Genomic DNA, 26,070 nt, shown 5'->3' on the forward strand with positions numbered 1-26,070 from the left:
AGCTGATTTTACAGAGGAGGAAAGCAAGGTGCATAAATGTTAATTAATTTATTCAAATAAGTGGTGGAATTACCATTTAAATTCAGATGATTTAACTTCATAATCTGCATGTTTGACCACTACTGCCACCCATTTCAGACATAGTTGTCTTTGGTACACACATGAGATATATAAGGATAAATATGACAGTTCCTGAAGCAAATATTTTTTGTTCTGGCCTGCTGTGAGAGGGGTTCAACCACAGGGCAGTTTATTTGAGGTAGCTGTCTTTTACTGAGTGATTTTGGTAAGGTAAACCCATACTTATAATAACAGTGCTGGGAGGTAGGTACTATATTAGCATGTTCATTCTTCCGATGAGGAAACTGTGGCTGAGGAAGGTGATACAGCTTAACCTAAGATAGTGGTTGTGAATGTTAATGGTAAAGTAAGCAGTTAGATCAAGTTCCAGAATCATCCTGCACTATCACAAATACTGCCTATTTGTTTTTACCCCAATCTCCACTCATAATCTGGTTCTGGTGTGTATATGGCTGACAGTCAGCTGCTTCAGAATCAGCTGAGGTGCTTGTTAAAAAGGAAGCTCCTCCCTCTCTCCTCCCCCCCCCCCCCCCCATTCCAAGTGTAATAATTCAGATTTAGTAGAACCTGGCCCAAGAATCTGCATTTGAACAATAATTCCTTGCACAATAAGCTTGGAGCACAACTGTTTTGGTTACTAATAAGAAACTGTTTCTGAGCGAGATAACGATTTTCTAATCTTTAGTTTTAAGTCTTACATGTATGTTTTGAAAAATAACTTAATATTGTCCTAAAAACTCTTTCCATGTCACCAGTTGAATAAAACTACAAGGCTTGAAAACTCTTTAGGACATGACTGAAAATTTCTGGTTTCTAATACAGGAAAAATGATGACAGAAGGGGCAACTCGCATGCAAGTTGGAAGACTATGGCTTTGGGCTGAAAGCCCTCGGCAATTAATTTAGGCCACAGTGGGAAAAGACGGGAAAAAAGTTGGAGCTCTGCAAAAAAGATAATTCTATGTTCGGTTTGTAATTTTGGACAGAATTCTTGGGCCAGCCGTTAGCTCCAGTGGTTTCTATTTAGCATTGTGCAACGGTCTCTCAATTGTCTAGTGATTTACCAGTTATTTTAGGCTTTCTATTTCTTTGGTACTTATCATTCCATGACTACTGAAAAAGTGAACAATAAAAGTAATCAACTGGGAACATTTTAATGAGGCAGTCCAATCTGAAGCTTTGCATTTAAATATTTGTTCAAATTTGAGGAGGTTATGCTTCCAAACTCTGTTTTACTTGGCCTAATGCATGAGAAGACAAAAAAGATTAGAGGATTTCTGGTAACTTTGAGCTACAGAAAAAAAGAAAAAGGTTGTTTATGGGGAAGAGTTTTTAGTAGAATGCTCTTTGAACAGATGGTTTGCTTAAATTGTTTACACTCCACTACCAAAAAAGATTTGAGAGCAAGATTTTAATTTGGCCTTGATATGAGGTGAAACTCTAACCATGTTGTACTATGTCCTAAATGTTAAAATTTAAGCACAAATGAATCATTATAACCCATTTTTTTTGTTTCTCTGTGCAGCACATGGCTTTCTAGACTGCATTGTTCTTGTGAGTTGGAGACCCTGAATATAATTCCCCCTATTTAATGACTGGAAAAATGTACACTCACACATTAATTAGTAGGTCAAGGTCTTTAAATCAGTGAGGAGAATGAGGATTTCTAACTGGTTCACTTGATTTCTCTTCCAAAGATACAAGGGTTTGTTAATTTTGAAAATCCACATTTTCTTGGTAATCTTATTTAGTTAGGTCTCTGATTAGCACTATATTTCCACATCACAGTTTTCATTTAGGGCCTCTTAGGTGAAAGTTTAAGCATTTCATTAGTCTCAACTAGATCACAAAGAACTAGGAGGCATTCTGGAGAATGTGTAATTAATTTTGGAGGGTTGTAAGACTGCTCCAAACTTTAAAATAAGGCATCAAGGTCTGTATCATTGCCAGATTTAAAGAGAAAAAGGTTAATTGGTGTTTAACCTTAGAGTCATTTGAAAGGGGAATATGTTACTTGGAAAGTGTTACATGAAAAATTATTCCAAAGAATGTAGAGAGAACCTGGTTAAAAAAACCCCAAATGAATGGCTCTCTACTTAGCAGCCCTAAATTCTGAATTACTCTCTTGTCTTGAAATAGTCTTATATACGACTGAAGTAGATGCAGGTTTTTCTGTCTTTCCACCATTTCCTATTAAGAATAGGGTGGTTATTAGAAAGGGTGACTTGTGTAAGATCAATAGCTAATAGTTATGTCTGGCTTTTTAAATTGAAGTTTGCTAGGTCAAAAAAGATAAGCAGATGGTTTAGGTTTTTATGTAGTGGTATATATTCTGATGCTCAGGATTCTGAATTATTCTATTAAATTAAATTAAGTTTAGTTTGAAGTTATTTATTTAGAACTTCTTGTTTAAAAGATAGCTATTTCTTAATAAAAATCCATGTTTACCAGTGAGCTTAGTACTAATTAAACAGTTCCTATACATGGTGCCTTATACCTGGTAAGTAGTTCTACCAACTTGACTATAGGTCTGACTCACAGTCCAAATGAGATATATTTTTATAGATTACTAGAGGCCTGGTGCATGAAAATTCATGCACTGGGGCGGGGGGGGGGGGGGTGTCCCTCAACCTGGCCTGCCCCCTTTCACAGTCCAGGAGCCCTCAGGGGCAGGAGGCAACCCGGCTATCAGGGGAAGGTGACACCCCAATCACACCTCTGCTGCTGCCACTGCCAGCAGCACGGCCAGCCCTGGTTACCTGAGCCTTGGCGGCCCTGGGCAGCTGGGCAGCCGCCATCCGAGGCTTGCCTGTGCCTTGGGCCGGCTCTGGGCGGCTGAGGGCAGGTCCAGCTGCACCATGCACCTGCTGCCCCCCCCGATGGGCTGAAAGGACTGGGGGACTCCAGTGGGGCTGAGGGGACTGGGTGCTGCCATCTTGTGGCTATGGGCGCCACCATATTTGTGAAGGTGTGACAGTTAATTTGCATATTTTGTCTATTAGCTAGGATTAGAGGCCCAGTGCATGAATTCATGCACGGGTGGGATCCCTCAGCCTGGCCAGCGATTGAGGCCAGTCAGGGGGAGAGGCTGCGGGAAGTTGGCTGGCTGGCCCCGCCCCTGATTGGGGCCCATCAAGGCCAGGTCAGGCAAGGGGGAGAGGGGCAGTGGGAGGTTGGCTATGGGAGCACACTGACCACTGGAGGGCAGCTCCTGTGTTGAGTGTCTGCCCCCCGGTGGTCAGTGCATGTCATAGCAACTGGTCATTCTGGTCGCAAAGGTTGCTTAGGCTTTTATATATATAGATAGTACTGAGCAATGAAGATCACACCCTTTGACTGTGGTTGACCAAGTTTTCCAGATTAATAAGGTCTTCAAGAAGATGATCCTGCAAAAACTGATCTGTTATTATCAATGACCGATGAAATTAAGAAAGGTTGGGAAGAGCAGTGCTTAGGAGGGAAGAAAGGAGCTTTCGGGTGTGGGATTTTACTGGAGAGTGGCATGACCACGAGGGACAAGGAACCAGCAGCATCGCCCTGCACTATCTCAAATCGTTGGATTCTTATGGACTTAGAGAATACCTTAAGGGTTAAAAGGGTTTCTGGCTTCCAAAGGCTCAAATTTAGGTCAGAGGATTGGAAAACTGAAAACTTCTCATGATCAGAGTGTCTTGAGACTGCAAAAATAACAACAGTGGTAAATAGCGGTTAACACTTCTGTGACACTTATTATATGCTAGATATTGTAGACACTGTCTAAAAATCAATCATTTAATTCTCACTACATTCCTATGAGATAGGCAATGCCATTATTCCAGTTACACAGGTGGGAAACAAAGGCACAGGGAAAGTAAGTAGGCCATTTTCCCAAATGCACAGATTTAGTAAGTAGTGGAACCAGGTTCTGAACCAGGCAGTCAGGCTCCTGAGTCTGTGTTCTCACTTACAACTTGTTCAAAGAATGAGATTCCTCAGGCATATACCCATCCATTGAAGCTGTGCATGCCTAGATTCATGGAAACAGTGGTAACAGGCTATTTATCTGGCTTTCCAAAACAATGCAAATTAATCTATTTTCTGGAAAGGAATCACTTTGTATATTTCCTAGATTTGCAAGTTCGGGGCTTCTGGGATGCTCTCTCTGTGTCTGGAAGGCACCTGACAGTGGCCTAGCAAGGGAGATCAATCAAATGATCATTAATAAAACCCATGGGAGCAAGTTCATTTCGGAGTAATCAAAAATGATCTTTTGTTCCTCTTCCTCTTCAAAGGAAAGCCACTGGGGAGCAGGGAAACCAAATCCCACAACTCCCACTGCCTGGCTGAATCAGGTGGTGATCTGTTGAATCAAGCCAGTGTCCTCATCTGTCCTTTGTTGGCTGCCCTTTGGTGAGTCCAAGTGTAGTGTGACTGATAAAGCCATGTTGGATGTTCATGTTCTGATGAGTTAGCACTTGGCTGCTGCTATCACACAGCTTCTTAAAAGAAGCATTAGAACACCCTGTGGGGAAATGAGCAACGTTTCAATGGCAAAAATGCTGCTTGTGGAGGCGCATGTTGCTTAGGTGACCAGCTAGCCCTGCAGTGACTGATGGATACCCCATTCATTTCAGGTGTTTGCTTTCATTTGTGCTATGAAAGGGATGAAGGGCACCTTTGAAGGAGGAGGGACCTTGCATAATCACCCCATCTTTCCTCTGCTTAACGCAAACTCATTCTGGAAGGATAAATGCCTGTTCACACTTACATCAGCTACCAAACCCCATTAATATCTGTTGCTGCGGGTTGGATTTGCACATTTCCAGGATTGTCCCACTGTGGCTGCTATTGACCTCTGTACATAGCATTGAGTTCATGCTTTTGTTAACTTGAAAGTATCTTAGAAAAAAAAAGGCAGTAACTTTCCAAGAAGTCTTATCAGTGGATCTACTTTAAATGGAAGTATATCATTGATAAGACAATATAGTGGGTTTAAAACTTTATACTCAGATGTACAGAAATGATTGTTTATTTTTCTATTACTGAACCCAACTCAGCTCAAGCCCCTATTTGCTCACTTGGCTCAGAAGTGTTACTCTTGCCGCTCCAACTTAGTTTAGTTACTTGCTGTTTATTCAGTGAAATTCTGAGATTATCTTTCTGGCCCCTTCTTTGATTCTCTCTAGAGATGATATAAGTTCTTGTGTGACTTAGACTTTTCCCTGGCACTGGGAGAGGAACGTCTTGTGTCTTAGGTCTTCTCTGGTTCTTGCTGGCTTCCAGTGAGGTCTAGCAGTGAGGTCTAGCTCTTGGACCTCATGTGCAGTATCTGGGGTTGATATAGTTGAACCTGGCTAAGCGTCTGTTCTAGAGGTTCAGACTCTATACCTCCTTGTTTTCATTCTGATACTCTTCAGGCCACAGCCCTCTAAGCACTTCTCTGGCTTTCCTTAGAAGATGCTCAAGAACTCATGGCTGCTTTCTGTGTAGAAAGTGGGCTCTGGGGCACTCTAGGAAGCTTCCCGTGGCTCATCTGTCTAGCAGCGGTTCTCAACCTGTGGGTCACGACCATCGGAAAACACATATAGCATATCAGATATTTACATTATGATTCATAACAGTAGCAAAATTATAGTTATGAAGTAGCAACGAAAATAATTTTATGGTTGGGGGTCACCACAACATGAGGAACTGTATTAAAGGGTCACGGCATTAGGAAGGTTGAGAACCACTGGGAGCCTTCCTCAGCCATGGTGGTAGCTTGTGTGCCATGTTGCTTTGATGCCACACACACCAAAAAGGGAATTTCCTAAGAGTTTGTGGGGCTTCCTGGCTATGCTTTGAGAAACAAAGCATTTGCATTCTGCTCTGGGTGTATTAATTGATTTTCTATTCTGGGGTTTTAATCATAGTGTGGTGGGTGGGTAGGTAGAGAGCAGGTTAGGCATCCACCCATGTCAGCATGCTACAACATGCTCAGCCTCTTAAGACTCTCACCTGGCTCATCTCCTTTTTCCCTCCCTTTCACCCTCTCTCACCTCTCATTAAAGGCTCTATCAACCTTTTACTGTTGGGAAAACCTTATGTTTTATCTCTGCTCTGAGTTTTACGCTAATATATAGTGCTGAGTCATTTAAGCTTTGGCTCATTGAAACCTACTATTCCGTTTCCTCACAATCATACCTGAAAGCCCTGCTTTCCAGAATGTTGTCGCTGGAAATGCTACTGGCTTTAAAAAAATAGTCAGATTCGAATATCAAAGCTAAAGGATGGCATTTTGGTTCTCTGCTGTATTTATCCTCTCCTGGAAGTAAGGGATGCAGTTGTTTGATCCAGTGGTAGAGTGGGAAATACAGACTCTTGGGGAAGAAAATGCATCAGTTAGTAATTCAAAAATATTATCCCAGCAACAACACTTTTCTCTTTTAACTGCATGTCCCTGTAAAAAAATTCAGGTTCTCCTCCCTTTTTCCTTCTCCAGAGTATTGGAAGTTTCTCATTATTGGGTAAGGTTCTATGTAACTGAACTTAACCCTTGCACCCCTAAATAAGATTGTTGCCCATCTATGGACCATCTAAAGTGGGTGACTATGAGGGAGGAACTATTGTGATCTTCACTTTTGAGATGAGAAGACTGAATTGAGGAGATTATGACTAGGTTCACTCACCTAGAAAGTAACAATGCTGGGATTCAGTTCTGTAACTTCTTATATAAAATTTCAAAAGTTGACATCACACTGGCAATTCCAATGTGAGCTTACTTCAGCCTTATCACACACACATGAAGCTAAATCATCCTGAAAACCTTACATGAAAATTAAGTTCCTAAAAAATGATTTCATGTGAATACAATTACAAGTAATTATGTAATATTTTTTAAATTTGAAAGAAAATCAGTTCACAAGTTTCTAATAATCTCAGTTTATTTTTTCTCAATAGTTTAAAAAATACATTCTAATTAAATAGTGCTTATAAATAGTAGTAGTTTTTTAAATATAAGCCCAGTGGGATGGTAATGCAAAATGACTCAGCAAGTCTTCACTGGAACCATAGTAATACCAACTGAAATATCTATTGTCATAATGCCTTTGTAGGGAATAATTTAGTTTTCCTGATAGATCTTACATCTCCTCAGCCATTAGAAAAGACGAAATGCTGCAATTTTACAACAACATGAATGGATCTTGAGAATACCATGCTAAGCGAAATAAGTCAGGCAGAAAAAGTCAAGAACTATATGATTTCACTCATATGTGGGATATAAAACTGAAACTAACAAATGAACAAACAAGACAGACAAACAAAGACTCATAGACACAGACAACAGTGTGGTGGTTACCAGAGGGAAGCTGGTGGGAAGTGTAGTAGAGGGTGAAGGGGGCCAAATATAGGTGAGGCAAGAAGATTTGAATTTGGGTGGTGGGCACATAATGCGATATACAGAAGATGTACCATAGAATTATACACTTGAAACTCATATAATTAACCAATGTCCACCCCTATAAATATAATTTTAAAACTGAGAGGGAAATGAAATTAAGGCAGAAAGAATGTAAGAATGAATAGCTCAATAGAAACCTTGAATAATTTTTATTACTTCTTAAAGTTAAATATTACAAGAAAAATAAACATGAAGAGCAAAAAGCTCATGTATTATTAATGGATGATTTCAGTGTGTGTTTCAAGTGGTAGAAATGTCAGCAGTTGAAAGTCTGTGATAAATTTATGTCATATTCATGAGCACACCAGAAACCCAGAAAGATATGAAGTTCACCATTCCCTTCCTTAATGATACTAGATGCATTTTAATAGGAATTTCTTAAACTTTGTATACTTTGAAATGCTGATAAGCTCTGGTGGTGTATCACATATTATCTGATGATGAATTATCGGTTTTGGATTTCTGTTTCCTCAAAGCATCACCAGGTTCAGTTACAGTGTATTATTACTAAGGGGTTAATTTTCAAGCCAATGAGTGGTGAGAATGGCCAGTGATAAGGGAAGGGGGGAAAAGCAATTATAGTTGATATAATTCTTTCCATGTGAATACTTTATTCTGTTTTTTTTTTCTTCTTTCTTGCATTTGCTGTGTATTGTGGAAGGAATGACAATTGCCTAATTTAGTCTGGTCAGAGGAATAGGCGTGGGGTTAGTAAAGATTTTATGTGCAGGATGGGGAGCTCACGCTAGCGTGGAACTGTCATCCGCCTCCAGTGGTGGGCCTGCCACACAGAAATAACATAAACAACACCTGCCAAAACAGCCCTCTGAAGTATTCAGTAGTGACATGCCTGAGTATTGAGTAGGTGTTCCGCAGTTACATTCAACTGCTGTTCAATTATAGTCTTAATCAAATATGATACCCTGAATCCAAGGTGGATATTTTATGCCATCATTTTGTAGCAAACTACCAAATTTCCCTGAAGAGTGTGTCATTTTATATGAAAATTATTCGACAGAAGTGATTCTTTTAGGATCAGTGGTGATATGATTCATCGGGTACTGTTGACAGGTGATGTGCTGTGCTTAGTCTGACCTTGCACAGAGGCTGACACAGTCTGCTATCCTACAAAACGTGACATTTCCTCTTTCATGCCATCCCCAGTGCCACTAATCTTTCCAAGATGAAATAGCAGTACTCTGTTAGAGCTATGGACAATGATTTACACACACACACACACACACACACACACACACACACACATACACACACATTCTCTGCTGCATAGACAAGTACAAGATTAAAACTTAAGTGTTTAACTCTCACTTAAGTGTATTTCTCTGGTAATGAGCAGCGAGTTCTCTTACCATAGATTATGACTTTCTTTGATCCTCCTGCCCTGAGAACAACAGCATCATTAATTGTCTTTTCTGCAGTAGCCATTTTTGTTTGTTTGTGGCAGGATTTGAAATAAGAATAGAGATTGTACAATTATATAATGAAATTATCTTCCAAATTTACAAGGTGCCATTTTCAGAATTCCTATCTTGTCCCAATATGCTATCCAAGTTATTTTAAAAATGTGTTTTTGTTGATTTTAAAGAGAGGAGAAGGGAGACAGATAGAGAGATAAGAACATCAATGAGAGAGAAACATAAATTAGCTGCCTCCTTCATGCCCCCTACTGGGGATCAAGCCCACAATCCATGCATGTGACCTGACCAGGAATTGAACTGGTGACCTCTTGGTTCATGGGTCAACCACTGAGCCACCCTGGTTGGGCAGTGCTATTCAAGTTTTAAAAGTCTTTATAAACCTTATAGGGGGCCTACATTTCCTATTATAACAAAGCCTATATCCTTATTTTTCCATATTTATTTATGTACATACATAATGATGCTATATTTGAAATGTTCTACTTCTGTATATTATAGATTGTATAATATAGCCCAGACTCAGGGTTCAAGTTATCTTTGAAAAAAATCAGGAAAAAATAATTTTGTAGTGGCTAAACTTATTCAATATATTGAAATGAGCTATCCTTATACATTTAAGTAAAGCTAGGTATTTTAACTATTTTTGTTTCTGTTGGTATTTTTGAGAGAATGCCATTGATCCTCATTTAATTACTATTGCATGAATAAAAGTCAGTCCATTGATATCTAGTGAGGATGGTAGGATGAACGATGTGAATTTATTAACTGTGAACATTATCATATATATGTATGTGTGTATATATATATATATATATATATATATATATTGGCATTTTCTTATAATTTATTGTAATACAAGCATATTGCAGATAAAGTAGACAATAAAAAAACATTACTTATCATCTTCTTCTGAAACTACCCTTTCTAGTATCATACTTATCTACTTTTAGCAACATGAGTAGCACATTGCTGTATTGTCCATGTGAAACATTAAACCATTATGGATAAGGTTAAAATGTTCCTTGACAACACTCCTCCCTATGGTAACCTTCCTGGGGAGAATATTATTACCAATTTGATAATATCCTTTCAGATTTTTCTCCAGTCATTCACAGGCAAAAGTTTTATGATGTTGGTTTTATATGTGTGCCATATGTATAGTTCTATAAATTACCTTTCTCACCAGTATGCCTTAGAGATCTTTCTTAGCTAGGCTTCACCACTATTGAGTAGGGGAGTCTTGAGAAGACAACTGAACTTTTGTGCCTCAGTTTCCTCATGTGTAAAACGAGAACACCAACAGAACCTGCTCATAGGGTTGTTGGGAGATTCATTAAGTGACAATATGTGAAATGCAGAGCCAATACCAGAGGGAACTCTGTGTCAGTTGTTTGATTACTCTTTGTATGTAGATATCTAGTTTAATCTGCTGCAAACTGTTGCACAGAATTGGCAGACCATGTTTTATTTAGTCATAGCCATTGATTCTTTCAAAGCAAGGTTTGGAATAACCCCCAGAAAGCTCAAATGTGCAAAGAAAATGTAGCTTATTATTGTTTTAAATAACTGATCTGATCTATTTCACCTGCTAAAAAAAGTAAACTTTAGTTCAATCTGGTAAACTTTGCCTTGAGTCCAATGCTGCAATCGAAATACTCTCCTTAATACCTCTGTCCTTGCTTGGTTGACTGAGAGAAATGCTCAATTTTTTCAAGCTCCATTTATTCAACCTATTCCTCATCAAGATGGCATGTGGCTGTTTGGTTTACTGGTTTGGTGGTGGAGAGGGAAAGGGTGCCGGATGGATGTGGTGTCCTCTGGGATGTCTGCAAGGGCCTGAGCTGGTTTGCTCTCTCTGCTGGTCCCTGCTGTGGTGTTATGTTCCATCTGTGCTTTGGGGTGATACTGGGTAAGCTACTTGTTCCTCGTCTGAAATGATCTGCTTGCAATAGTCCTTTTATCTCCATCCCAGGCCTCATAATCCCTCTGGTATCTCAGAACCTCTGTGTTGCCACAGTGCGGACTTGGTCGGTTCTGGGTCTCCAGTTTCTGGACCTGGAATGCCATGATCTCTGTCTCAGGGTCATGTACCCACTGGCCTGCTGCTGTCATTTCTGCTCCAGGATTTCTTTACTTCCTTGAAGAGCTGTCCTGGATGAGGGCCCAAGGGTGGGAGTGGGAAAAGGAGATCCGTGTTGGTCCCCCGTGTTCCTTTCTTCTTCCCTCCCTCGCAGCCTAGAAGTGGTGTGCTTCAGGCTATCCACCCCTCTATGCCATTTCCTCCTGCTACCTTTTACCTCAGTGCCCAGTGATTATAATAGAAAGGGTTGGCCTCTTTGTAATATGAAATAATGCTATCTAATCTGAGCCTTCTAGGCTAGGATTGATAAATTAATAGGAGTTTACAGGTTTTAAAATATCTTTTTTTCCTTCGACAAATCTTATTTTACAGTACTATTGTCTTTGCAAAATACAATTAGAATACCATGAAAGAAATATTAACTTTTTCTTTTTCTTTGTATTGCTGCTGGAATAATCTTAAACTACCCCAAAGCAAATGGGATGTGTATGCAGTGAAGGTCAGTAAAATAATTTCTAAAGAGGAAAGAACATTAATACGTTTCAACATTATTCCCACTGGTTCATTTCTGCTGCAATGAATGATCTATCTATGCATCTATTCCATTTTGTGCCTGTTTTAGTATCTCTCTAAGTTACACACAGAGAAATGTAATTGCCATCGGGTATGCATATTTTACATTCTGTATTTTACTATATAATGACAAATTGTGCTACAAAGTGACGAGACTGATTTGCGCTTACAATGTGAGTGACTGAGAGTAACCTTTACTCACCAGTGCGAGGCATTTTACGTAACTTACCCCACTGAGACTCTCTCAAGGATCCTCCACAACAGGGAATCTCATTCTCATTTTATATAGGAAGGGAAGGAGGTGCAAAGAGTTAAAGCAGCTAGCTCAAGGCCGCACAGATAATAAGTGGCAATTTGGGAACCTTTCAAGCAAAGCACAAGACACCAATTATTTTATCCCTTGATTCCAGAAATCTGTATTTTGGGTTAATCTTTATAATCTGGCTACTATTGTTTTCCTCCTGTCCTAGTAAGTAATCTAGAAAAAAAATTGAAAATGATATCACAAATAATGGACAAATGATGCTATCTCATTAGTTAACTCAGTTTAAACACCTATTAACTGATCAAGGGCAAATAGTTGACCTTACATCTTTTTGACTCACAGTCATTAGTTACACAGGCAGAGAACAGAACTCAGTTGGATGAAGGGCTGCAGCTCCAGGGAGCTTTAGCACTGGGGATTGTGAGGCCCGAGGCACAGCCCCAAGACTCTAATCATCGGGAGGGCACTGTGTCCAGAGGGACACACACCTTCTGAGTCTGAATCCCCTACTATTGAAAGCATTTTTATTCAGATTGACAGAAGTGAATTCCTCAGGTCAGAAAACAAAACTCTTTCAGCTGAGTCGTGATATTTAAAACTCTCTCTTTTCGAGTCTCTTGCCCGGCCAATCAAACTGTCTTTGCAGAACAAATCGTTGGATAATGAAACGCATATACTTAGCTGGAGAGTGCTGTCCTATTTACAGCACCCGCTCCAGCCCGAGGCACATCTCTGGCTGTTCCACTTCTATCTATAAGTTAAAGCAATGGCCTCGACAAGCAGTACACTCTGTACAGCAGCTGCAACTCGTTATCGGCTTTGTCCAGAATTACAAATAGAACAAACACATTTTGCAAGGGCTTTTTCCCCTTTTATGTAGAAAAGGAGGAATTAAGCAATCAGTGAAACGCTGATTGATCAGTTATGCTGACTTAGTGAAGTCCAAGGCCACATTAGTACTATTAACCCCTGGAAAACAACAGCAAAAAGTTCTTGGAACTTTATTTAAAGCAATCTCTCTGAGAGGTGAAGTTGTAGATTCTCCCACAGGGAAAATATCTGTGTTTCACTGAGTACAATTTACTCATCCAGATTGCTCTGTAATGTCATGATGGTTAATTAATTTTGTAAAGAGAATTCATGTCATTTGGCAGATGTTGGTTGACCCCAGAGTACCACAGTTATGTTAAACCGAATGATAGGACGCAAATCAATTTTAGTGAATCGTCCCACTCCTGTGCCTTGACTTTGACTTCACCTACCAATCCTGGGGTGGCATTTAGGCCTCTCTTTACCAGGAATTGAGCCACCTCCAAAATTCAAATATCCTTCTTCCCATGTACCTCTTTCCTTATTCTTTGACCTTATATACTCAAGTAGTCCCACTGTTAACAGTTTTTGAGAATCCTCTCCTATCCAGCTTAGAGTCTAGTGTCTATACTTATAACCATTTCTTTATGGATACCCTCAACATCCACACCCCTGTTTCTCTCTAACTGGTCTGGCAAAATTTAAATCTTTGGTAAATAATCCTCCATCTCTATGCCTGCAGCCATGTAGTTGAAATGGCGGGAGAAAACCACATACAGGGACACTCTGGTGTCGCTCTTCATGATCAGTGTCAAAGGGAATTTGACCCTACTGGATCACTTGGTACAGTTCTCTAATGAGGGCATGTCTTTCTCTTCACAGAAATTATTTTAAACTTTCTTATCCTCAGTCAAAAACTATATATCCTACTTCCTTATAGGGTAGACGCCATGCTCTCATCTTCACCATTACCAAATGAACCAACCTTCAGCTCGAGAAGGGATATTTCATGCATCTACAGCTACTTCCCTCCTGTTACAATGATGGAAATGTCCCTCCTCCTGCCATAAGCCAATCCTTCTCCATGTTCTCTAGACTCCATCTTGACCCTCCTTCTCAGTCTTCACTTTTTGGCTCTTTGTATTATGTATTACTCCTCTCTTTCAGATAGAATAGTCTCATCAACTGCAAATAGGGCCTCAGTCACCATCTGTTTTAAAAACAAACAAACAGAAAATAAAACCCTTCCTTGCTTCACAATCAGATTGAGTTTTTATAATGTAAGTAAAATAATTTCATTTTCTATGTGCTATAGTCTGAATGTTTATGCCACCCACATGCACAAATTCATCTCTTGAAACTCTATCTCCGACATGATGGTATTTGGAGAAGGGTTCCTAGGGAGCTAATCAGTTCATGAGGGTGAAACTCTCATGAGGGGGTTAGTGCCCTTCTAAGAAGATGCAGGACAGGAGAGAGCTTGCTTTCTCTCTTTACAATCTGAGGAAACTAGGAAGAGGGCTCTCACCGGAACCCAAGCATGCTGGCACTCTGATCTCAGAATTTCCAGCTTCCAGAATTGTGAGAAATAAATGTATGTTGTTTAAGCCACCCAGTCCACAGTATTTTTTTTAGCAGCCTGAGCAGACTGACAGGTTAAAATTCTTTGGTGGCTTCCTATTGTACGACGAATGACGATCTATATCTTAACATGCCCTAACAACCCCTATAGTATCTGGAATCTGACTCTCTCACATCTCTCCTGGTCATAATCCTCCCTTGTTCACCATCCTCTTAACCCACCAATCAGTTCCCAGAGGGTATCATTAATTCCCAAATCAAAGCCTTCATGAGTGGTGTTTTCTCTGGCTAGCATGCTCCTTCTCCACATTGCCTATTTAATTAATATGTATTATTCATATTTTGGCTTAAATATCACTTCTCAGACAGATAGTGCCTAGTCATCCAATATAAAGTTTATTCTTTGTTGTTATTTTCTAGCTAAATACCCTGCCTTTTTCTTCAGAGTTGTAATTATTCATGTAATATAATTTGTAATCATAAATGGTATAATCATGTAAACTATCTTACTACACCAGAAGCCCTGATTCATATATATTTGTTAAACATCTCCTATGAGGTGTCATGAGGTTTGGGACATGCCTGTTAGTTTCACCATTGGAATACCCAATGTCTAATAGAAGACATTCAACTTGTTGAATGAATAAATAAATGAATAGATACATGATGAAGAAATTAGAGATACAAATTCAGGTGATCAGGAAACACTTCCTCCTAAGTTATCCCTTAATTCTACTAAGGTTATAAATATAGGACTATTCGATGTTTAATCAAATTGGTGTTCTTAGGTGCTGTCTTCTGAGATCATAACACTTGATAGATATTATCTCACCGACTCTTATACATCCTGTCATTTATGTGGCAATGACTTGCCCAGTGTTTAGAGAGATTATGATATAGAAAGGTTAATTGGCTTGGCTAAGGGATAGAACATGTTTATGACAGAGCCAGGGATAGAATTTACCTCTACTTCTTGACTATTTTAGTATGCTGCACACTTGTTAATAAAAATATATATTGGGAATAAATCCACATCAGTAGGTTTGTAAAACTGCTAACTTCCTTCTGAAATGTATTACTGTAAATATTTATCCCCTGCAAAAAACACATTTGATGAGATACACCTTTAGGCCAAGTACTCTTTTTTCATGATCATTAACCTTTCTCAATCTCCTTTCGAGAAAATGATGCAGACAAAGGTGAAACATCTCAGCCACTGTGATAGAATGAATTAATGTCAAAGCTCTGTTTTGGGGTTTTGAGTTGACTTCTATAAACACACAGTTATGTTTTTCATCCTCATTTGAAGAATAGCTTATGCCTTTAATATTAAAAATCCTAACTCTTCTGATTTTTGAGACTTAAACATATGAAAGGAAGATTAATAGGAACCAGGATGCATTGAGTTCTTGGGAAATGTTTTGTAAAATATCTTACTTAACTCTTTATCATTCATACATATGAATATTTTATATATTTTAAAGCCGTAAATTATTTTCAACTGGCTTCAATTAGAGTTTATCTCATGCTAGTCTGAGGATATAAATGTTCCTTGAAGTAAAAAAATTACATCAGGCTTGAAATATAATTGTAATGAAAATTTGGAGCTTCTTTCTGCTGGTTTGTTTGAAGTGCCACTCTGAAGTGTGATACCTAAGTGTGTAAGAGAATGGTTGTCACATTTCACCTTGAAATTTATTAAGATATTTAGGACACGTGTTTAGTGAGCAAATATTTTAACTTAGAGATTTTTTTAATTGAATTGAAGTGTCTAGTATATTTCCCCCCACACATAAGACAGGTGACCTAATGAGGCCTGTAAGCCTATCAGCATTAGACTGTTACCTGTCTCCTGGACTTTGGAGCTATGCATTTTCTTTGCAAGAGATAAGGAAAGGCGCCGCACCTTAGGTCTGGAGAAACACGGAGCCCAGTATCAAGGTAGTGGAGTAGTTATTTTCCCAGACTTAGCACAGGGTTTTCAAGCCTGAAGAAAAAGATTAACCTCCTTAAAAAAAGGACTTTGCTAACTGGGGCCTGGACATGGCAATCCTGTTCCCAGCCATCCTGTGTATAAGCTTTAAAAATCAAAAGTTTGTTTTCTTTGAGTTTGATGTGGCTCATCTTTCCTTAGCTTCTCGCATTCAAGATTTGGAAAAGAAGGAACAGTGGTGAGCTGAGTAATTCATTGGATTCTGATGAGAAATTCTTGAGGAATTTTATTATTCCTGAGTTTGAAGCCCTCATAACTTTAATATAACTTTGGTATGAGCCTTTACTTTTCTCTCGGTGGCTTAGTAATTGTATTTGGGTATTCCTATTGGGTATGATAGTAGATATAGATTTATAAATTCATAGATGTTTAAGGTTTTATTTATTTTAAAGCTTGCTGTTTTTTAATATATGCCTTATGTGTTTGTAGCATTCAATATTAATTTAAGTTCATTTTAAAATACCTTTTAGCATTAATTTTTTCTGACTTTTATGTGTTTTTCAGAAAATATTTGTTTTTTTTTAATAAATTGATGTGAGATTTCATGGTTTATACCTTGTCTTTACAGTAAGGCATGCAGTAGATAATTACAATTTTACTCTAGCTAATTTGACGAGTGTTGATCTCGAGACCCATTGTCCAAAATTGGCTGGTGAAAAAGTGTGGTTATTTCTGTTGGCTTGAGAAGTTGTTGGATCTGAAGTGTCTCCTAGGGTGAGGGTCAACTCCTTTGGGAGATGAGAGATGACATGAGGGTAATTTACTTTGCATTAATGGGTAGTCACGTTTCATCCTGTGAGAGCTGCTGCAGAGGAATATTGACTTGGCCTGTTATGTGTGGGTCTTATGGGTCTTGAGTTTCTTAGACCTTCAGTTCTTTGTGTTATTATTGAATGGTGAGAGTAGGACATTTACGTCATGTTTCTTTTTAAGACTAAATTTGAAAGGTTTTTCAAAAGTGAATATTTGGGGGCAGGTCTGTGTTTGAGTCTTGTTTCTATCCTAGGATTTAGCACCACGCTTGGCACACAAAAGGCCTTCAATAATTGCTGAATGAAGGAATTGGACAATTGATGATCACTTATGGCCTCTGAGAGGTCACAGTTGCTACTATTTACAACCTGTTGATAGAAAATAGAGACAAAGGAGAAACTAATTTAGGATCACACAACATGAATGAGACATAAAAGAGTAGCTGTGCAAAAGTGTGTATATTATATTTTTAACTTTGCATGGTAGTCCATATGCAGTGTGGAGCTATTTAATGATTTTATTCAGTGTATGAAATAAGAATATGTGATTGCAACTTAACTGTATGGTGCAAATAAGATGTTCACAAAGTTCATAAAGGAAGTATGATTTCACATACATGGCTGTGAAGAATTAACAGGTTGTAGACATTGAGAAAATTAACAAATGTTCAGCCTCAAATTTCTCCATAAGGTAAAATAGTGCAGCATTGTACATCAATTATTTCTCATAGCTTATTTTATCAACTCCATTTTATAAAGACAAAGCTTCAGTAGACAGAAGTTGTGTGGCCTTTGACTTTGTTGGCAACGTGTCAAGTCATGTGAGATTCATTTGTATGTTTTAAATGTATTGTTTTATAGTTGCACATTACCCATTTGACTTCTTTCTTTTCTTGTTCTACCTCTTGTATCTTACCTGAAGTATTTTCTCTGATGAAATAGTGTGGCAGGGTGAGGAAGAAAAGAGAAAAAAAGAGTGGAGAGTACTGATATTTGATTTTAGACAGAGAAAGCTGAAGTGTAGTAGAAGAACATCCCAGGAGAGCTGGACTCCAGTCTCTGCTAGGAGTCTGGGTTGACCTTCAGTGTTCATTGTTTTTAGATTTCATACCAGTAGGTCTGTGCCTTGATTACTTATTGTATCATTGTGAAATAACTGTGTGTCTTTCCTTCACGCTTAAGGCAGCAGTTCTCAACCTGTGGGTCGCGACCCCTTTGGCGGTCGAATGACCCTTTCACAGGGTCGCCTAAGACCATCCTGCATATCAGATATTTACATTACGATTCATAACAGTAGCAACATTACAGTTAAGAAGTAGCAACGAAAATAATTTTATGGTTGGGTCACAACATGAGGAACTGTATTTAAAGGGCCAGAAGGTTGAGGACCACTGGTCTAGTGGATAGCAGTTCTTTTTATATATTGTTCACAGAATGATCATTAATTACCTTATGGGTGAATTTTGAGTCATGGTCTATAATAATTTGAGGAATGCGGTCACCATTTTTAGTATAACTATTATTCTAACCTGATAAGTTTTCCATTTTCCAAACTACATATTAGTGTACCATTCTGAGTAACATCGTACTCATAATTCTCTCATTACACAACTTTATTTCTTTCATTTGTATTACTTTTTACAATATGTCTGATCATTCTTTTTATAGGAGCTTTATTATTACTGTCTGACCTCAACTTCTAATCCTAGTCAATTAACTTTTAAAAGCAAATTTTCAAAACCTTGACACAATTCTCAACTTTCTAGTATTTAATTCTTTGCTTTTTCAGTTCTCAGAGTTTTCAAGAATATTCTCTGAAAATAATCAATTCCCTAATCCAAGTTGAATTAGCAAAAATATTACATATTTTTCTCTTCTTATGAGCTGAGGATGATCTTGATGAGGTCAAGTATAAGCTAAAAATAGATGTCATGAAATAAACAATACCAGAATAAAACATGGAATTCTTCGACCCCAAGGGAGTGTCAAGAGTTGAAATCCAAGTTGGCATTTTTGACTGTTTGTTACAAGTTTGTAGAATTTAAGAACCAGGATTTTATTTCCTGTTTTTCTTTCTCCCCACCTTGGTCTCCTTTTTGTTTTTCTTTTTTTTCTCTCTCTAGAACATTACTTTGTTTCAAAAATGTTAACTTCAGTAAAATTTAAAAAGGCACCCTGCCTTTCAATGACTCAACTCAGAACTCCCCAAATCTGGACAAAGAAATAGCTATATGGTTCTTTCATAGAAACTTGCAAAAATGTTTTAGTAAGGATCAAACTTAACTGTTTGTGAGGGTAGTGGTCTGATTGCTGGGGGGCTGGAATACAGCTTCCTGGACCATGTTCCTCTGAAAAGAGGAGACCATGGAAGAAATCAAATGTAATATAAAAAGGGGTGGAGTAGGAATGTGCGTGGGTGACTTGTTTTTTCATTAAAAAAAAAAGTCTACGTCATTCGAATGTAACCTGCAATCCCTTACTTCATGAAGTCGGTAACTTTAAAACACATTGCACAAGTTGCTTCTCTGTGATCATCAAATATGTTTAATTTAATGAGGGTCCAATACTCTCCTACCACATGACCTAGGTTACAATAGATAAACCCTCCTCGTGGCCAGAGTTTCTCTTTGGTGTCTTGCAAAATCATCTGTGTTATCTCTTTGCAAAAGTTAAAAAACAAGCCCAAGCCCTCCAGAGCTGCCTGTTCTGTTGAGCACATTAGAAGATGGTTTTGTTGCAATGATAACCATTGGGCAAAAAGGCTGATGAAGTAAATTCTTAAAGCTTTTTCTTAGAAGTATTTTGCTACATAGAGTGACAAGGGCCTAATGATTTAGTCGTTCCATTTATGAAGCTTATGTTGTGGGTATGGTAAGCCAAAGTTTAAGAAGATGTTTAAGTCAACACTAAGTGTAGAGTTAGATTTATGTAGTTGGTAGTTCTTTCACCAATTGTTCCATCATTTAAAATGTATTTTTATTTGAAATGTAATTATTCAGAACGTACATTCCTATAGTTATTTCTACTAAAGGCTTTAGATCTAGTATTAAATTATTCAAGAACAATGAGATGACTTTGCCTCATTTAGATGTTTCTTATATCTTTAAAACAAAGGAATTAGGAAAGATCATTGTAAAGATTCCTTTCAGCTATCTACATTTTTAATATTCTCTGTTTGTCTGATGAGAATTTAAGCAGTAAATTAAAAGTTTTCCAATTTTCTGTGAGGCATCTTTCAGCAGAAAACAGTTCTCTGTTTCCTGATTTACAGAGACTGATACATAGAAAGTACTAAATTAATACTTCTTTAAATGGTTATTATTATTTTTAGCAATTATAGACTTTATAAATGAACAACCATGAACATTCCATGGCATTTAATTATTCAGATTCTGGAATAAGTAACTTTAAGCAATATTATATAAGATAGAAAAATATAAAATATCCTTTGCTATTTTGAGTAAATCCAGCTAAATCAGTTAGTCAGCTACAAGTATAGCTCTCAGGCCAATCAGTTCTATCAGGTAGATTAGTAGAAATAATTTATAGTTTTACTTTTATATTATTCTTCATTAAGAAATGAAGAATATCTTATCTTAATTTAAACATAATCAATCAGAGAAGTTATGGATTCTTTCTTCTCACTATTTGGTTTTACTGGTTAAATTTTTCTTATTGCCAGGCAATATAATATTTTTAGTATTGCCACCTCTAGAATCACATATTCTTCCTATCAAATTAGATCTTAACCAGCCTTTGACATGCTGGAAAGAAGATAGATGTTGGCTAAGAGTTGAGTTCTGATCTTGGCTTTGTAAATTATTAGTTGTGTGGTCTTGATCTGGAACTCACTCACCATCATTATCTGTGAGATAGGGATCGTATTAGCTACATTCAGTTAAAGGATTCCTTTTAAGATTAGCAAATAAGTCATGCCAAGTGCCTAAATCAGTATGTGGCCCTCTGTGGGTGAGCAACATATGTCAAGTACCACAACTTTCAGGAGGAATCATATTTATCATCATTGGAGCCATTACAATTTATTTATTTAAATACCTATTTGCACTAACTGGCATAATAGCAAGTGGTGTATTTATTTCTCCACATAAATATATTAACATATATTGTGGTTTATAAATTTAAATACTTTAACTTCTATTGTAGGACTTTTCTTATTTATTACACAAGGATTTCCTCTTTTTTCCAATCCTTTCAGGAAGATTGAAAGATTTGATTAGGAATCCTACATGACATGATTTTAAATTTGTCATCTCAGGGTCAAAATTCCATTTTTAGTATTTTAAGTTATCTAATATTTAAAATTCTAGGAAGCTTTGTGTTTCTTTTCTTAATTTTCACTCTTAATTTTACTTTTTATGTATGGCTTTAATGATTATAACTTACTATGAGTAACTTTGGGCAACTTGCTACACTGTATGACTACTATCTATGGGTTTTGGCCTATTTCCATATAATCAGTCCTCCACAACTTGCATTTGAAGCTTGTTTTTTTGTCCTTTTTAGGCTAACTTCCATGTGACCTCACTTTGCTTGCACTTTACTCTGTTTGTGTTTGACTATGACTTCAGTTTGCCAAGGCCACTGAATTCTGAACCAACTCTTTAAGGCATTGTCCACTCTGATCTCATCCTACACAACAAGCTTGTTTTACTCACTGGCTAATATGTCCTCTTGCATTTATATATTCTTTAGCAAAGATGTATGCACCTAATCACGATCTAGAAAATATATTCAATGCTCTTGAATAAAGGTCAATTGTATCTAACATTTCCACTTAGTCTAACAATGTCTCTTTTTTTAAGGAAGAAATTAATACAAGATTTATTCTTTATAAACACATGTCTCTCTTTAAGGTTTTTAAGTGGGGGTCTTATCTTTGTAGCTTTTTTGTTATCCTAGTATATAAATCACATGTGCCTTGGATTTTTATGTTTGAAACCATTTTTACTAGGTCTGTTTTCAACCTTATTTTTCAACTACCTTTGTTTCACTTCAACTACTCTGTATGTTATCAAATGTTAGATTGACAAGCACATTCATGAAAATTGGTTCCTCAATTTCTATCCCTCAAAATACCAATTGGATCTTAATGAATATGTCTCACTTGATTGGATTTCCAAAGACTTCAGATTATTTAAAAAACACATCATCTAACAGCTTGATATCTATCTATTATCATTATTGATGTATCTTCTCCTTGGTCAACTTTATATGAGGAAATTTTCTACCAGATTCTCCTAGTTTTTCTGATGGAAGAAAATATATGCCTTTTATGTGCATACAAATCTACACCCTTTCCCCCCAAAGAGTAGCCTTTTATGTCCATATCCTCATTTAAGACAGTGCCCCTTGTTATATTAAGCTAATACAACTCAGAATTAACAACAGTAATCACTTCTACCTTTTATATTCCATTTTCACGCATCTATGCTCAAACACAAAAGATAGCTTTCTTTTTTGGAGGGTTGCTTCACCTTCTTTTACTCTGGATTTATTTGCTTTCCAGACATACCTTGCTTCTTGCTTTAAATTTACCTCTTTAATACTTACCTAGCAGGGGAGATAAAATGATCAAGAAGGTGGTTTTCTCAGGGCGAGGCTTATCCATTGCATTCTGGATGTGCTGACCCCTGCAATTTCCCCAAATGTGAGAAACTCGACTGCATAATTTGTGGTAGTAAGTGTGTGTGTGGGGGGGTTATCTCTTTAAAATAGCCTTTCATAGAATTATTTATTGACTCTTTTCTACAGTACCTTTATTTCGTCTTATGTTCATCTGACATAGTTTTATTTCCTTTACTTAAATAAACATCATTGATCAGGCAGAAACGCGGTATAGAGGAATTCATCCATCCCTTCCATCATTTCCCCAGGAGCGCCTCTTGCATGGTTTGCTGTATTGAAGACGTTTTGTAGATGCATCATTAAGAGTTGTCTCTGATTCATTACCTCGCAAGACACACTTCAAGAGGGCAGTTGGCAGTTTCTGTACCTTTAAAGAAGGAATAGCTAACACCATTACTTTCACTTTATTCCAAACCACAAGGCTTTTATTCTCCGGGATGAGCAATTTTTCCCAATTGGTAGGAGGCTTCTCCTTGCTTATGTCAATGGATTATCCAAATGAAGAGGAGACAAATATAGGCTATCAATCAGGTTGCTTTATGTTTCCTTTTTAGATGATTATTAACATAAATAGATTAATGGGAACAAAAATGTGGAAAAAAGAAGAAATAGTACTAATTAAAAGCATATGGAAGTATGTGACTTCATTAACAATTTAAAATTTAAATGAAAACAAATTATCGTGTTTTTTTTTGGTGTGTTCAAAGAAGCAAATAAAAGTTAATACCTAATGTTGGTGAGAATGTATCAAAAGGGATACTTATATATTATGATTGATATCTACATGGGCACACTTTCTTTGGAAAGAAATTTGGTAATATTTATCAAATATTGATATTGACATGCATTGTACAACAATAGAAACAATGAAAATGGAATATGTTGCAGCCGTTTCAATTAAAGTTTTAAAAGAACATTTAATGCCAGGCCAGCATGGCTCAGTGGTTGAGCATCGATCTATGAACCTAGAGGTCATGGTTTGATTCCCAGTCAGGGTACATACCCGGGTTGCAGGCTCCATCCCCAGTGTGGGGCATGCAAGAGGCAGCCAATCAATGGTTCTGTCTCATATTGATGTTTCTATCTCTCTCTCCCTCTCCCTTTCTCTCTGAAATAAATAAAAATATATTTAAAAAATAAAAGAACATGTAATAACATTGAACATACTTATAATAGTATCTCATGAAAGCCTAATGAAAGTTAATCACAGTTTTCAAAATTATGTCCTGTGCATACAAATAAATGCTAAAGAAAAATACACTAACTTATTAGCAAAGGTTATGTTTGAAGGGTGGGCTATTATCTTTTTTTCTGTATTTTCCAAATTTCTTTAATATCAAATGAAAATAAACACTACTTTGTACTTGATAAAGTACCATTTTGAATACTAGATATCTCAATGATAAAGTAATCAAATTAATTGCTCTTAGGGATTTGGAAGGCTGAGTGCTTTCATTCCTCTAAAGAAATGATAAATTATGATGTTAGTTAAGGATATGTCTCTCTGCCTATATATATATATATGTATGTATATGTATATACATATATATATGTATGTATATGTATATACATATATATATACACATATATATATACACATATATATACATATACATATGTATGTATAATTTTTCTATGTATATACACATATATACATATATTTATCTATATACTGGTATATATATTCAAGGAATTTTCCAATTTATGAAAGAAATAGAATAGTTTTTAGCATTAAATTAAAAACTACCAGAATGTTATTTACTCCATCAAAATTGAGAAAAATAATGTTTAGCTTTAATTTAGTTTTAATTTTCTACATGGGATTGTGCAGAGAAAAGTAACCCAATCCTGCAACTATGATGAATGTTAATAGAAAAGAGGAGCTATATATAATATTTTGCTTTGTGGTGAGTGACTTATAAGATCAGAGAACCTTTAATGGCCTGGCTCTTACAAAACGCATTTCAAATGCATGGATTTCCTCAGCCCCTGTGTATGCGTGGGTGTATAGGCGTCACCCTGCTTACTTGTGTGCAGCTTATGTGAGGCGAGAACCATGTAAATGCAATTAGAGGGAATAATATCAATTCAAATTAAAAACACTTTTTAAAAACATGCTTTGAAAAAGTGTCTTTAATCAAAGTGAAACATTTTCACTAAATTTTTCATGTCAGACTTACATGTCACTGCCAATCAACTCATCCTTTTGGTCTGTCCTAATGTAAACATCCTCACTAATATAATAATTTGTTTTCCAATTTGGTTGTAGATTTCAATCTGTTCCCAACTGTCATATTTAATAAAAGCACAGACAATAAAGGGAGGAAATATACTACGATGTTCATTGCATGAGTACTTCTGGGTAAGGGGACCATGATCTAAATTTATTTTGCATTGAATTTTTTAAAAAGAATAAGTAGATGCCATTTTTTTCTAATTTGGGAAAGGCAAGTCTCTCTCTCTCTCTCTCTCTCTCTCTCTCTCTCTATATATATATATATATATATATATATGATGAGACCAAGGCTTAATCTAGAATTGAGTCTTTAATTGTCTAAGTTGGGAGTTTTCTTTCTGACAGTTTTTTCCTCCAATTCATTTTTTATCATCTTTCTTTCATATAAATTTAACCTTTGTTCAAAGCACTTCTGTAAGCACCACAAACACTATTTATTAAGGGCAACCATTTTAAGGCATGCAAAGTCTTCCATGTTATGATTTCTATTCACTTCCCCACCCTATACCTTGCATTTGGGCTTTCTTGGACTGTTTCAGAGCTTTTGAAAACATACGCCATAGGATTTCATGTTTTCATGCTATTGCTCATGCCATCCCTCTGTTATTCTCCCCTCTATCTACTTGGTATACTCTTCCGCATCCTTCAGGATAACAGGGCTCAACCCAATCCCACACTTAAATTTTATTGCACATGAACAAGGGAGTTTTATTTATTTATTTATTTTCATTATATTTGGACACCCTACCATAACATTACCTATTTTATCCATTTCTTATGTACACTAGATTAGACTATTTTTTTCAGTTTTCTATCACCAGGAGCTGTGATAGAAAGTAATTTGGATTTGGAGAGTGTTTATACATGAATACAACAAGTAAGACAGATGATTGAACTTCAACTTAGTCCTTTTTTCAAAAACCCATCCTCATCCTCTACCCCCTCATCCTATATCAGTTACAATCTCTGTCATTTTATGTCAGATTTTCCGAGTTGGGAGGCCCTAGGAGGGAGCCTTTATTCTTTGGCCTCCTTTGCAAAGTACAAAGGAAAATGCTGCAGTATTTCCTGATCTACATAGACACATGGCAAGTGAGAGCTTCCCCCCAACCAATGGGAACCTTTGCCTGCGGATCAACCATGGGATTGAAGGGCTAAATTATGAATTTCAACTCAGTTGAAACATGAATGCTCAAGT

General features: G+C 37.0%; 1 protein-coding gene and 1 non-coding gene across 5 annotated transcripts in view; both read left to right on the top strand.

Moving 5' to 3' along the window:
- CPS1 (carbamoyl-phosphate synthase 1) overlaps positions 1-26,070 on the top strand; it is a 155,561-nt gene that overhangs the window by 17,533 nt on the left and 111,958 nt on the right. Inside the window, exon 1 of one of the 4 annotated variants that reach the window (XM_070422049.1) lies at positions 16,167-16,186. The exons of 1 other annotated variant lie outside the window; for it this stretch is intronic. The gene's annotated coding sequence lies outside the window, so the exon portion shown is untranslated. 2 more of the 4 variants (XM_070422050.1, XM_070422048.1) reach the window with 2 other exon arrangements.
- Positions 22,554-22,719, top strand: LOC139015933 (U1 spliceosomal RNA). The gene has a single exon (XR_011472579.1). It is a non-coding gene; the product is annotated as a U1 spliceosomal RNA (small nuclear RNA).

Source organism: Myotis yumanensis, unplaced genomic scaffold, assembly GCF_028538775.1.
Source record: "Myotis yumanensis isolate MYYU_CA2020_CCGP unplaced genomic scaffold, mMyoYum1.0.hap1 SCAF_8, whole genome shotgun sequence".
NCBI lineage: Eukaryota > Metazoa > Chordata > Mammalia > Chiroptera > Vespertilionidae > Myotis > Myotis yumanensis.